Source organism: Neophocaena asiaeorientalis, unplaced genomic scaffold (genome assembly GCF_003031525.2).
Source record: "Neophocaena asiaeorientalis asiaeorientalis breed wild unplaced genomic scaffold, Neophocaena_asiaeorientalis_V1.1 scaffold134, whole genome shotgun sequence".
Lineage (NCBI taxonomy): Eukaryota > Metazoa > Chordata > Mammalia > Artiodactyla > Phocoenidae > Neophocaena > Neophocaena asiaeorientalis.
Window position 1 is genome coordinate 5497037 of NW_020185339.1, and position 14490 is coordinate 5511526.

Sequence of the window (14490 nt, forward strand, 5' to 3'; positions counted from 1 at the left end):
AAATGCTGAATCATGTCCCAAGTCTAAGGGGAAAAAAACACATTTACTTCACAATTATTCAATTTTAATCTCAAGTACTTTTTTTTTTTAAACATCTTTATTGGAGTGTAATTGCTTTACAGTGTTGTGTTCGTTTCTGCTGTATAACCAAATGAATCAGCTATATGCATACGTATATCCCCATATCCCCTCCCTCTTGCGTCCCCCTCCCACCCTCCTTATCCCACCCCTCTAGGTGGTTGCAAAGCACCGAGCTGATCTCCCTGTGCCATGTAGCTGCTTCCCACTAGCTATTTTACATTTGGTAGTGTTTTTATGTCACTGGATATTAATCTCGGTTATTAGGATGGAAGGCTACATTGTCAACAACATATATGTGTGTGTTTTAAAATAGAACCTTAGCCAAGAAAAGCGCAATTCCTCCAAAATTATATTCAAAGGAAAATTCAAATACTGAGATAAGGTAAGCTAGTTATAAATAAGGTACATTCTTGTTTTGAATATGTTATGAGTTATTTTTATTCCTTTCTGTATTTAATATAAATTAACTTTATTTCTCTCACATGTTGATCACAATAATACTTTACTTACTGTAGTAAAGAAAATAACTTATCTTTTAAACAATTATTTAAGGGGTTTTGATCAGCTGAAATTTTTTTTTCCAGGGAATTTTGTTGTTATATTTGCATTCTGAACTGCCAGGATAAACAAGCTTAAAGTGAAGTCCACTTACAAATATTAGATGGCACACAAATAAAATTAGAGTCCCGAGGCTGAGTTAGTTTTTTTTACTTTTTAAGTAGAAACTATGCTGTTTGTGATAACTTACTTATCAAAAATATTTCCATCTTTTACTTGGTGTTTATCTCTAGGGCAAAGACAAATGAAATTTAATCTCTTTAGTAGCCAACAAATCATTCCTGTATTACACATCTCGGGGGAGAAGACGGTGTTTGCCAATATTACTGTTATTTAAATATTTAAAAAAGAAAAAACATCCTCTGGGCATTGGATAATGTGGGCTACACTGAAAATTAAGCATCTGTTGGCATATAACCCTTCTCAAAGATATTTAAAATTCTGAAATCTTTGTAAAAATGAACTAAGTTTTCAATGTTTCTTATCAATGTAAAACCCCCCGAAGATATGGGCTTCTAGAAGACATAACTCGCCATGTTTACAAGATATCATCATTTGAAGAAAAATCTATATAATTATGCAAAATTTACAACTTGAGGCAACCAATGAGACAGGAAGAAGGTACAACTTCTGATTTCTTATGAGGTTCAAACAAGATGAACCATGTGATGGAGCTTTGTTAATGGTGATTAACAAGGTGAGTTTTACATAGTTTATTAGAGAAATATCCAGGAAGGCACAAGAACCATAATGATGAGGTGTAATTGAGGTGTTTTGCAAAGGCTTTTCAAAGAAACTGTGGCATTGTACAACTTGCCACTAAAACTTAGAAGTCTGTTTTTTCAAACCTGATATGCCATGCTTTTTATACTAGTTTTAGTATTTGCCATAGGCTAAAGATGTGGTCCAGAAGACAGAGCTAGTGGAGAAATCTAATCACGGATGTGATGAAAAGAAGGGGTAGATGACTGAGAACTGTATCCTTAAGTGGATTATTGACTCCTTAAAAATTATTGTGCTCTGTTAAAAAAAAATTAGTAAATATCTCCTCCTTATTCAATGAATATTAATGAATATTTATTGAATGTCTACCAGTTTTAGCCTACTATAAAGAGAGTGATATGGAAATAATAAACATAGAACGCTCTGGCCACTTTTCTGATAATTTCATAGAACACATACAAAATTTAACACATCATTTTAATCGATGTCCTCATTCTCCTGTTACATACATATACAATTGTAGTTCAGTAGGGTGAAGTGGTAAGTCAGAAAGAGCTCATTAGAGGTAGACACGGAACTAATACCCTATTTTACTAACACAGTAAGCTGGTTCTACCTTTTAGGCAATTAAGGAGATAAATTTACAGTTAACCACAAAACAAGGAAATAAACGCTTTCAAACAGTGGAACCCAATCCACAGAACTTCTGAGAAGAACATAGACACTTTCATATGGCGTGGTCACAGACTACTGGCCATTCGGATCTTAAAGGAAAGTAGTTTTTTTTTGTGGGGGAGGGTAGGACACAATTGACAGAGGCCATGAGAATAGCTTAGAATTCTAGAAAATTAGGCATATTTGGAGAATTGCTGGATCAGTTATAATCTTGCCCAAGTAACAAAAATTGTCTAGAGACAAAGGTTGAGGGCCAATTTTGATGGTCTTTGAACACCAGAAATAGGAAGACTGAACATGTGGCAATAGGAATCAGTGACTGCATGGATTAATGTGGTGCTTTAGGAAAATTAAATAGATAATTATAGGGTTGAAGAACATGGAGGTTGAATGGAGGGAATGGGGGAGAGAGAGAAAGAGAGAGAGATTCATTCTTTTCTTTGGACTTGAGCTTTGATGATGTTTGTTGAGTGAAGTGTCAGTAAAATTACTTGGGATAAATTGATGGGTTCACCATAATGACACTGAAGCTATACACAAGGATGCTTGGGTTTGGGAGTCAAAAGGAAGATAGGGAGCCAGATTCCAGTGTCCTCAATGATTAGAAGACAGTGTGTCTGGGATGTGTATGCAGAGTAAGGGTCTTGCAGACAAAGAAAGTGATGGTATTTGAATGCATGGAAATTTAGAATGTTATTCCCACTTTCAGCCCTCACCTCCCCACTCCCCCATCCCCTTCTGGCTGTAGTGGAATGTACAGCCTCCACTTGAGTTGCCTTTGTTTCTTGGCAAGTGAAGGAACTGGAAGTTCATTAGCTAAAGGAAGAAGAAAGAATATACTGTAAAGAAATGTGGAATGTAGGTCAGAGAATAAAGAAAAGAGATTGTGAAGGCAGCTGGTTGTAGAAATAACAATTGATGGGAAATATCTTCTGTAATAGAAATCTTGTATTTTGACCACTAGTCAAAGACAGCAGGATTAAAGGAAACATAAAAAGTGTGAATAGGGTGCAGTTCCATATGGTGGCCCAATATTGAATATTGATGAAAAGTCCCCTTTTATTTATTTTTTTCAAAGCATGTAGTGATTGTAATACATTGTTTCCCTAAAACTTTGTAGATGCCTTGGACTAACCCACTAATCTAACTTGACACGTTACTTTACAATTTGTGAATTCTACTGATTTACCAAAAGCTTTGAGAACCATGGCCTTTTTCTTTAGGAAAGTGTACCTAACAAAATTGAACTCCAAGAGGTCATCTAAAAATCTTTTGTTGTAGACTAACTTCGTCACGTTAAGTTTTACTTGAAAAATGTGGAACATTAATGGAACTTGGAAATATTTGTTTTATTATGTTCTTACAATATTTGATCTCTATAAAATAAAAAAAAACAAAGACGCCTTAAAAAAGAAATAAAGAGAAACATAATGTTGGAATAGAGAACTGAAATCAGCCAGGAGACTCAACACTTCTCATGATTGTCCTCACCTGCCCTGAGGACAGAACAATAAAGAAAAACTAGCTTCGACCGGATTTAGAAGAAAAATATTAAAAACCAGCATTTGCTGAGTAATGACTAAGTACAGAGCATTGTGCTAGGCTCTGGCAACTAGCATTCAAGGACTTCTCATTAAGGTGCAGAGATGTCAAAAGCTACTTTATACAGCTATCTATATTCATTTTATAGATTTATGTATATATCCTAAAGCCTTACTAAATATAGGTACCAAAAGTTAAATAACCAACGGATATGGAGATTAGTAAGATTTTAGGGAGGAATAGCACTTGATCTGGACTTTTAAGATATGACATGAGAAACACTAAAAATGACAGTCATTTTAGCCATCACTGCCTTCCATCGATTATCTTGCGATTGCAGAAGGCTATTGTACGATGCTTACATCGTCTTTATAATAATAATAATAATCTCCTTCTGAACACTTATTACCAGGCCACATTTGCAATGTTCATAGTAAGTGCAGAAAGTAAATCTAGGGTTCCTATTTCTTTCATGTAACCTGAATGCCTGTGTGGACGCTGGTTTAGACTAGAGTTAGTTTCTCCTGGAGGAAAGGGACTGGATTAAATATCTGGAGATCCTTCCAGCTGTGTCATTATTTTGTATCGATTTTATTTATTTATTTATTTATTTATTTATTTTTTTTTTTGCGGTACGCGGGCCTCTCACTGTTGTGGCCTCTCCCGTTGCGGAGCACAGGCCCCGGACACGCAGGCCCAGCGGCCATGACCCACAGGTCCAGCCGCTCCGCGGCATGTGGGATCTTCCCGGACCGGGGCACGAACCCGCGTCCCCTGCATCGGCAGGCGGACTCTCAACCACTGCGCCACCAGGGAAGCCCTGTATCGATTTTAATTATCCACAAAGCATGAAACTGCTGAGAGCTCTGATTCCAAAGGTACGACCGAAGTGTTCCAGAGTCCTACCCTTTCCCCTGCTAATTCAGTTCCCCTGTCTTTACAGGAAAATTAATGCTGCAGATAAAGCTTTAGGTAGCATTTGTCTTTTAACAGTGAAAATAAGGAACTTAAATCCTTAACAGTAAGATTTAAGTTTAGAAGCTTACTGTGTAAGTTCAAAAGGTGACTTTGATCCCAGGTGTCTAGAAAAACAAGAATATGAAAAGTCACATTCTCTTTAATAATGCATAGTTTACATTTAAATGAAATATCCTTTGAAATGTTTTCTTTTACATCAAACTATTCAACAGTTCATTTTATAGAGTAGGTTTACTTTAAAAAAAAAACCTGATTAGAAGTTTTAATCTATGTTAAGAAATTCAGTAGTACCACAGATCTTAAGGCTTTCCATATGCACATATGTCTACCTCATTTGGCAACTGCATGATGGATGCTCCCCTGAAGCAACAGATGTTTACACACAAAACATTCTTATTCTATAAATCCTGAGATGAACAAAGAATAGCATTAGCCAAAATACTATTCAGTTTTAGAGATTCTTCAGCAAGGCCTCCCTGATTTTTGGCAGTTTCTAATCTGCTAATTGGTTTTGTCATCATTAGGGTCTACAAAAACAACCTAGGTGTGAGCTACACAAAGATAGCAGCTGTTCCCGTAATGTTACTGTACAGAGTTATACTGCCTGGATAGCTTAGATTTATGCCTCTGGTCCAATCTGTCAGCTTCTTTCAAGATTATTTTTTAATTTGTGTTATGAATGAATCATGAATGATGAATCACAGGACTTCACAACATTTACTTTATTGATGAATTATTCTTTTCTATAATTTAGTATGCCCAGGATGCTTATGTGTGTGTGAGTCTGTATGTACATTTTAGGACCTTTTTTTATTTCCTTGCACCTGTGCAAATAGATGGAGGGTCATTATCCTAGGTGATATGTCCACAGAAGTCAAAGAGTAAAAAAGGCATTATTAATAGCAGTGAAACACTCCAGATGTAAATCCAGTGACCTGCTGCTAATTCATAGTTTATGGTGATGTTTCCTTATCAGTAGAGCCACACTTCTCAATTCCTTTTCCACGACTAGCTTTATCCTATCAAACCCAGAGGAAAGGTAGTCTTCAGACATGGCTTACTGAATACTGGCATGATTAGGACCTGCTGTCTGATGGTTGTTTGACGTTATATATTCTTTCAGTGTCCTATTTACTTAAAGAGCAGTGCTAAAGGAGAAAGAAATAGAAGGAAAACATTGGAAAAGAAGAGTGAGGAGAGAGACCCCAAGAATTCAGCTGCTATAAGAATGGCAGAAGGAAACAAAGAAAGAAGAAAAAAGAGAAATAAAATGACTTCAAGCCCTTGTTCTGATTCTTTCAAATATAGTTCAAAGACTCCCAGTTCCAAATCCTTACATCTACTGTTAACTGCCTCATCTTCACGTCCCCTCACACGGTCAGCATCACATTACACCATAAAATTATGATCTCAGCAATCCCAGTCACACCTGCTCTTTCCCCAATAACTGGAAAATCATATCTAATTACCCGCAACAGCATTCAAAAAAATAGGTATTAGAGAGCTTTAGTTTTCAGAGAATTAAGAATTAGCTACGTAGTTCTTTTTTTAATCAACATTTTTATGAGTTGTTTTATTCTAAATAATGTTTCAGCATTATAGGACTATAGAATTTTCCAGAAAGTAAGGCTTTTTGGTTAAGGTTCTGAAGGAGGACGAGAATTTATAATTATCACCGTCCCCTTAACAGAATGACATAAAAACACTTTCTCTTTTAATTCCAGTTTGAAGGTAAGAAGCTGCTAGTATAAGAATAAGGCTATTCTGCTTAAGTAATTGTTCAGCATAACTTACCTAAATTTACTTATCTTTATAGTATAACTACATCTCTTTTCTATGCATCGTGATGGCTAAGTTCAACACAAGTACTAAAAATACTACTACTAATCGTATTTCTATGATAATCTATGCAATTCCAATAATTTATTTCATTATTGTTTGTTACTAGAATAAATATCTAATTTCTTCTCAACTTATAAAATTTAAAGGCCCCAAAGGCAGCTTCTCAAGACATAAATAGTTGGTAACAGAGTAAAGAAGGGTACCAAAGCATCATCCCTATTGTTCCTTCCCCTTTCCAGAAGTCCAAATGAGTCACACCCAGAGGTCCACAGTCAAAGAACCTTGGAGAGGAAGTCCAAATTATAACATAATCATGACATAATATATTGCTCAAGTTGGTCCCCCTCTGCTTGACTAAACTTTAGTTATCTTCCTGACTCTAAGCTCTTGATCTCTCTTTTCTTAGAGCATTTACTTTAGAAAACATGTCATTGTGAAATCCTTCTCTGCTCCTTTGAAATGTAAATATCTTTCAAAGGCCCTTGCCAGTTTTACAACTCACAGATGTCTTTCTCAAAGACCTGGAAGTCATTCCTTTGAAATGTAACCATCCAGGAAGACAGTACTTCCATCTTTCAGTGTCTGTAGGAAGGTAGAAGTCTAAATTTGATAGGTGCCTTGCTCCAAGTTGTAAAACTATCTTCCTTTTCCTGTAGGTAAATCCAATTAGCAAACAAAGGCGGACCTAGAGGTCTCCATGCACCTCTTAAAACTCTCCTGCCCAGCTTTGCGCAGTGGCAGTGTCGTAGCCAATGAGGTTTATCCGAGGCGTGATTATTGCTAATTGAAAACTCTCCTGCCCTTTTTTTTCCCTGGAGTAGAGCTCAGATTGAGTTCCGGTCTCTCCCTCCTGTTGCAATAGCTTTGAATTAGGGCTTGTTTATGCAAAGTTACCAGACTGGGCTACATTCAGAGAAAATTATTTTCCACATTCACTAATAAATAAAGAATTTATATTTCTTACTATTTAGTAAACATGAAAGTTTGCCTACTTTATAAGGAAAAATTGTAATTACACATATCTTCTAATGCTAAATAATCTCCTAAATAATCTAAAAAAATAAACAGGCATATCTGCAAAGCCAATTCACAAGAATTATATTGAAAGCTGTTTAAAATATATAACATATATGTAATGATTTAAGAAACCTTAAATAGCCAGGTCTAATTTCCCAACTAAATAATAGAGAACATACAAGTCATCATTTGAACTTGACTCCTTAGGGTTCAAGTCCAAAATCATAGTGTTCAAGTTATTAGCAAACTTAGAGATACTGCTGATTCAACTACCATTGAAGGAAATATGAATACTTTGTCCTTATCTAAGTAAACATTCCTAAATAGAATATGTTCTATTCATCAGTTAACCTTTTCTATATTAGAATTATCCTTTTAAATTGTACATTCTTAGAAGAAAATGTTTAAATTTTCTCCTAACTTTACCACTCTAAAAGAAGTGATATAAATACAGTGAAACTCAATAATTGATTTTGATGATAATGAAATAATTTTCTTCCAACTTTTCTTTATCTTATATCCAAAACCTTACCTATTTACTGTGTCTCTCTTCTTTAACATCAAAGGGAATTTGAGACTTTATACTTTGAAATATTTTATGAGGCTACTCAAATACTGGTTTCTAGATGATATGATCTAGATGGGCTTACTCTGTTCTGAGATACATATATAGCTAAGGTGGCCACAGAAGAATACACCCATTTCGAATGACTTTACAGCAAATTTCGTAATTTATGTATACTCTTACCTCTAACAATTTGCTCTGCTAGGAAAGATTGTCTCTTTTTTTGTTTTGACCCGTACAGATTTCTCTTAAATGCTATCTAAAAGCCTTCATTGGCAAATGACTAACTGAAGCCAGTATATAAAAGCATGTTAATCTCAGAAAGGATTAACATCATGGGAACACCTCCCCCAACCCCCATTTAATTACCCATATAAGAGCGATTAATCTCATATTTTTATTTACCCAGACTGAACGCACACTTCAATTTCCAGTCTTATGTATTTGCCTCCTTTTATGGAGGCATCCTACTTCTGTTCTGTTCTTTTCTATAATATTTAGCCTCCCTTCTCGGAAGTAATGTTATCTTTACCAAACAGCAAAATTTAGGTTGCACCACACGTGAGCCATGCCTACGTAGTACGTGTATGGCCTAGCATACCACTGGCTCCTTCCAGGAACTCAAAAATTTCTTAATTGAATGAATGTTTCAGTAAATCAATGAGACCCAAAAACTTGCCTCTCAGAAACTTATCAGCAGAGAGTCTGCATCAGACTTTAGAGCAACGTTCTAAATGTGACCATTGACACCCAGGGGATGAGGTGTCTCTGATGTCATCACAAGAAGCCTAATTTCCCCATGGCTGCCCTTCTGTTCAAAGACAGAATTCAAATGATCTAGGCCCAGAATGTACCACCTTTAGATCTTACATTTTAAATTTGTCTAAGTTCAATTTTAGGCTTTTTTTTAATGCTTGCTGCCCTTAATTCATTGGAAAAGGATCCAACCAAATCTAAAGTTACAAGTAAGGCGTGATTTCTGTGGAGTACAAGCCAGAGTGTATGGTCCTTTGTTTTTTCACACCTCAGTTACCAACATGTGATGTGACCTGTTAGAATCCACAAATTCTATTATTCTAAACAGAATAATTATATTTTATTATTAATAGATATAATAATAATATCTATCTAAATTCTAGATATTCTTTACCTCCAAGAATTTGGGGGTCCTGCAGCTGCTCCCTGTGCTGGTACTATTCTCTAAAGAAAGAGGTTGTACACCAACTTCATCAGAGAGAGTCTTGGATTCTTTCTGTAGTAAATTTCAGTGGACCTTTTCCAAAAACAGCTCATATTTAATTATAATTAACATATTTAGTGCTTTAGATTTTTCATTTCAACATCTAGCGTTTTACCATGTAAACAATTAACCCATGTTTTGACAGGTCTTCTCACTTCCAGATGTGAGATAAAACCAGTGGTTTTAACATCTCAATTCCTGCTTGTTCAGATGACTCCTAGGTCTTTCAACAACACCAGAAAGAGATATAATATTGCTTTTACTCAGCCCAAAGGATTGCCGTAAAGATCAAACAAAAATATTTTATAAATTTATAGATTTTATTCAAGCCTATTTACTCAATAAAGATGTATTAAACATTCTTTCATTGGGGAAACCATGGCCCATAAGACATATAAACTGCTTCCCTTAAATATAGATTACCCTCAATTTCTTCTAATAAATTTCCTGTCTCTGGAAAGCACCAAACACACAAACCAGGCATGTTTCTTTAAATCTTAATTCCATTCCCTCTCTCTTCCCTTTTCTCTCTTAAAGAGGCAAAACAAGCATATAAAAAGACAACTTGCCTTGCAGATTTAAGAAGAAGTATCTGTGATCGAAGTTTATGACAAGTATTCAGAAAGTATTAAACAATTCCTAAATTGGATTATCTCCCAGGGGATCCAAAACATGAAGTAGAGGATGTTTGACCTGCATCTCTACTCTTTCAAATGGAATGGATTTAATAATCTGTATTTGAAAAATAGTAATATTCTTCCCCGTGGTCTGAACTTGACAAGTGGTTTAGGTTGTAAAGAATCTGGCATCTCAAGAAACTGGACATTTAAACCTAAATCAAAATAAAAATTTTTTATATTGCTGGATTCAAGGATTTAGAAGCCATAAGAATGGTTTTCCTGGGCTACTCTTGATGATATATGACAAAATTTTTATTTAGGAAGTTATATGTATTTTTCAACCTTTCTCACTTTCCCTCCCCAAACTTTAGTCTTCCTTCTTCAAATTAGAGTTTCTTAGAGACTCTATAGCTCAGCCAACAAATTCTTTGAGAACCGCCAGACTCACAGAAGTTGACACACTGGGGTCAAGATGGTTCTAATATTCGTCACACAGATTCACTTAAACCATGTGCATCTCAACCCACAGAGGTGGTAGAAGACAGATGAATATATTATGTATGACCTAGATATATCTTAACAGGCATATCCTTTTGATGCAGAGAAAAGTAAGTTAAAAATATTACTGAACTTGACTGGTTAAAGGATTTCCTCAAAAATCAAACAAATAATTTCCAAGGCTACCACGAGTGATGCCTGATAACCTTTATAATTTTGGACATCTTGATATGACAGACATTTGCTTTATAATTTTGGACATCTTGATATGACAGACATTTGCTTTACGTAGAATTAAAAAATTTTTTTACATGGATAAGACTTTTTCAATTTTTGTGTTTCAGAAGGCTGTAAGAGTTTAGTAGCCTATAACTGAAGTGAGGAAATAAAATGAATCAGTTTTAATATAAAAACTGTTTTAGCAGAATTCAATGGACTGCCTCTTATCCAAATGAATGTTTGTATAATTTTGTATAATCTTTGATTTTTATTGATAAGAATTGATAGGAGTTAAATAAGCTCTAAGTAGAGCTCTCATATTGTTCCCTGAAGGCAACTAAAAAGAAAATTACAAGAACAGTCAGGTAAAAAAAAATGGTGGCTATAAAACTGTACAAAATGTGATTTCCATGTGATGTTAGCATTTACACAAAATTTCAAAACTTCACATAGCAAACTTGAAGTGGATTTTCCTCTTTTTTTTTTGCTAGTATGATAAACTTTATTTATTTTATTTTATTTTTAACATCTTTATTGGAGTATAATTACCTTACAATGGTGTGTTAATTTCTGCTTTATAACAAAGTGAATCAGCTATACATATACATATATCCCCATATCTCGTTACATCTCCCTCCCACCCTCCCGATCCCACCCCTCTAGGTGATCACAAAGTACCGAGCTGATTTCCCTGTGCTATGCAGCTGCTTCCCACTAGCTATCTATTTTACATTTGGTAGTGTATATATGTCCATGCCACTCTCTCACTTCGTCCCAGCTTACCCTTCCCCCTCCCCGTGTCCTCAAGTCCATTCTCTGGATTTTCCTTTTTAAATAAAACTGAAATCAAAATATTTTAAACTGACAGCTTAATTATAAACCTCATTACCACAGGGATCCGTTTAAAATTAGTATTTTTATGAGTAGATAATTTGGGGGACACAAATAGCTTTGTAAGTGTTTAAAAATACACCTAATTGGCATTCAATATAATCCTATGAGATAAATAAAAAACACTGACATACCTCCCACGAATATATAGGAAGAAACTGAGGTACAGAGAGCATAAAGGCAGCAGGCATATATTCTCCTAGTTGCCGCTCTCAGGCTAGGGTACAAACTACAATTATTAGGGAAGTCATTATGGTAATAAACAAACAAAATAAATATAAGAGGAAACCCAACCCAACCCAACCCTAAATTTGGATATTCAGATTATATTCTGAAGATATTTAGATTTGGAGGAAGAACCAAATTTAGCCTCTCATAATTTCACAAACAAGGGCATACACCAAAATACCACTAAGGATGAAAAGGAGACATACTTTGCAGCGAGGGAAAGTGGCTGTCCAAACACACCGGTAGACTCAGCCACGCACAGATTCAGACATGATAATGTCTATCAGAGTCATCCTTGTCGAGCCATGTCAAATGTTAGGAATTCTTATAGAAAGTGGCTCTTGTGCTAGCTATTCCTACGTGGACAGGAGAGGTGGCTACAGAAAAGATTCTGCTTTTACCAACACTACCTCTCCTGACTGTTTAGTTCTCTACCTGGTTAGATCAGGGAAGTTACCTGCATGATAGGCACACTTTGCCCCCCAAAGCTCCTGTCTTTTCTGCAGAGGCAATATCAGATAAATTGACCCACCTCTGTTGACAGAACGTACGCCAGCAGCCAGAGACACAGAACAACTGAAGCTGGTAGAGAAGTCTGTTAGAATTCTCAAAGGAAAACTATGAAAATAACTCCTAAGATAGAAATAAATAAATCCATCATGGCCACACACGCGTTCACTCACTCCTAAGTAACCAACTGGAATTCTCAAGACATGGATTGAAGTCCTCAATTCTATGGGCAGAAGCAAGCTCGAACCGGGATCTGAGTTTAGATGTCTCACGCGACAACTTACGCCTTAGCTTTACGTGTTGATCATTTTAACCTGCGGCCACTGAAGAGATAAATCGAATTCAGTAGATCAAATCCTGGTTATATCACTTAATTATTTTCAAACCTTAACCACTCTCCAACCTCCAGCTATATAGCATAGCTAACTTGACAGTCCTAGAAAAGATTTTCATTCTGTCCTTTAGTCACTTTTAGCATGTAAGAGTGCCAGAGCCTCAATCACCCTTCCCAAATCTAATGACCATCTTAGGCTTCACAGCTTAGTGCTATTTCTAAAAGTCTCTTAGTCATTAGCTCTATCTATTTTTTCCCCCAATTTCTGACTTTTTCGTTTACCATGTTAATTTTTCTTTAATTCTCTCCTCCCTATTCCCAGGGCTGCATTCTGTCTTTTTTGAAAATGTGTTCTGATATATTTCCATTGTATTTTTCCTTTCACCTCCGCCTTCAGTTTTTCACTGTCAGTTTTCTTTATAGGATTTTGTTCTTTTTTACAAATAGGTCTACCCAATATGTCTCTCTCTGAATTATCAATAAGTATCTATAAGTCAGCATAAAACTGTACATATGTAACTACCAAAGGTATCTTGATACTTGACCTTATAAAGTACTTTTTCATACATTGCATTTTGATATTTTCAACCACCTTTTACCTTGGTAATTTTATTATCAATCACATTTTACAGATAAGGATACTGAGGCTCAGAAGAAATATATGACATCTACCGAGTCACATGGCTAGACAGTTGCCATGTTTTCTGACTATAAATTCTATGACTTTTCATTACATCATTTGACTTCTCTATAAAGTTTAGCTTTTGAAAAACTATCTTTTCCTAATCAGGTAATAACTGCTAATTGATAATCACGCACTACAAAGTTGTTAAATTAGAAAGTAAAAGTACTGAATAAAAAGTCTTCCTACCCTCTCCCAAAATAATTGCTGTTAATAACTTTTTGTGTATTTATACAGATTCTTTGATTTATTATTTTTATTAATTATTTCAGATACAGGATAAAAGCATATATTATTTTCTGCAACCCTATTTTAACAATTTTTTTAGTTAAAAATCTTAAATTTCACCTTAAAACTACCCTGTAACTAGTAGATACTCACTTGAATCAATAGAATGGAATGGAATAGAATAGAATAGGATAGGATAGGATAGGATAGGATAGGATAGAATAGAATAGAATAGAATAGAATAGAATAGAATAGAATAGAATAGAACTGAATTAGAAATAGGCTGGGATCTGGCCCCAAATGGTCCCTCTGTGTTGGCACTTTATTGGGCATTTAAGGCAGTGTCACATTCAAGTTACAATGTTCAGATTATGGAAAGATCAATTAGAACTATTATGGTAAAATAGCACCAGATTGTTTGACAGAATCCAACTGATAACATTGTTTAATTATTCTTCCTGCAGTGCAGGACTTCATAGCATCTTCAAACTCTGGGATTCTGAAGGAGAACTTTGGTCTGATGTTAGGTTCCTTGTTCATGCTGATAGAATTTGACCTTCAACTTCAACAGCATTATTTCCATTTTATTCCCTTCTCATACAGGAAATTTTGGATTAAAACTATCTACCATATTTCCAGATGATTACAAGAGAAATCAAATACTAGCTTTCATATTCTTTGTTCTCAAAATGAATGCATGTGCTATATTGGGATAATTCCGGTCAGCCAAACCCGAGTGATTGGATTCATGATTCAGAATGTGTTAGAATTCACTATATAGTTTAGTATAACTGTCAGTAACAACATGACATGTCTTAAGGATAGTCTCAGATTTCCTGCGATTGCCCTATTTGTGGTGTCATTTCTATGTCCCAAATTCTGGATTTTTAAAAAACTTACGTTTCCTGCTGTTTTTTGTTTTCGCTGTTTAATGAAGTCACAAACTTTTCTAAGGCCATAGTTGTTCCTCTATGATCTTTACTTCAGTTTTTTAAAAAGCTGCATTAAGTGGTGAATATATTAAATTATTTAATTGATCCAAAGGTAAAAGAAGCCTAG

At 35.2% G+C, this 14490-nt stretch overlaps 1 protein-coding gene and 1 pseudogene across 1 annotated transcript in view; one reads left to right on the top strand and one right to left on the bottom strand.

Moving 5' to 3' along the window:
- The window catches only part of SYT1 (synaptotagmin 1), a 534924-nt gene that overhangs the window by 458680 nt on the left and 61754 nt on the right, over nucleotides 1-14490 (bottom strand). The gene's annotated exons all lie outside the window — the stretch shown is intronic.
- On the top strand, nucleotides 7123-7340 carry LOC112394430 (uncharacterized; annotated as a pseudogene).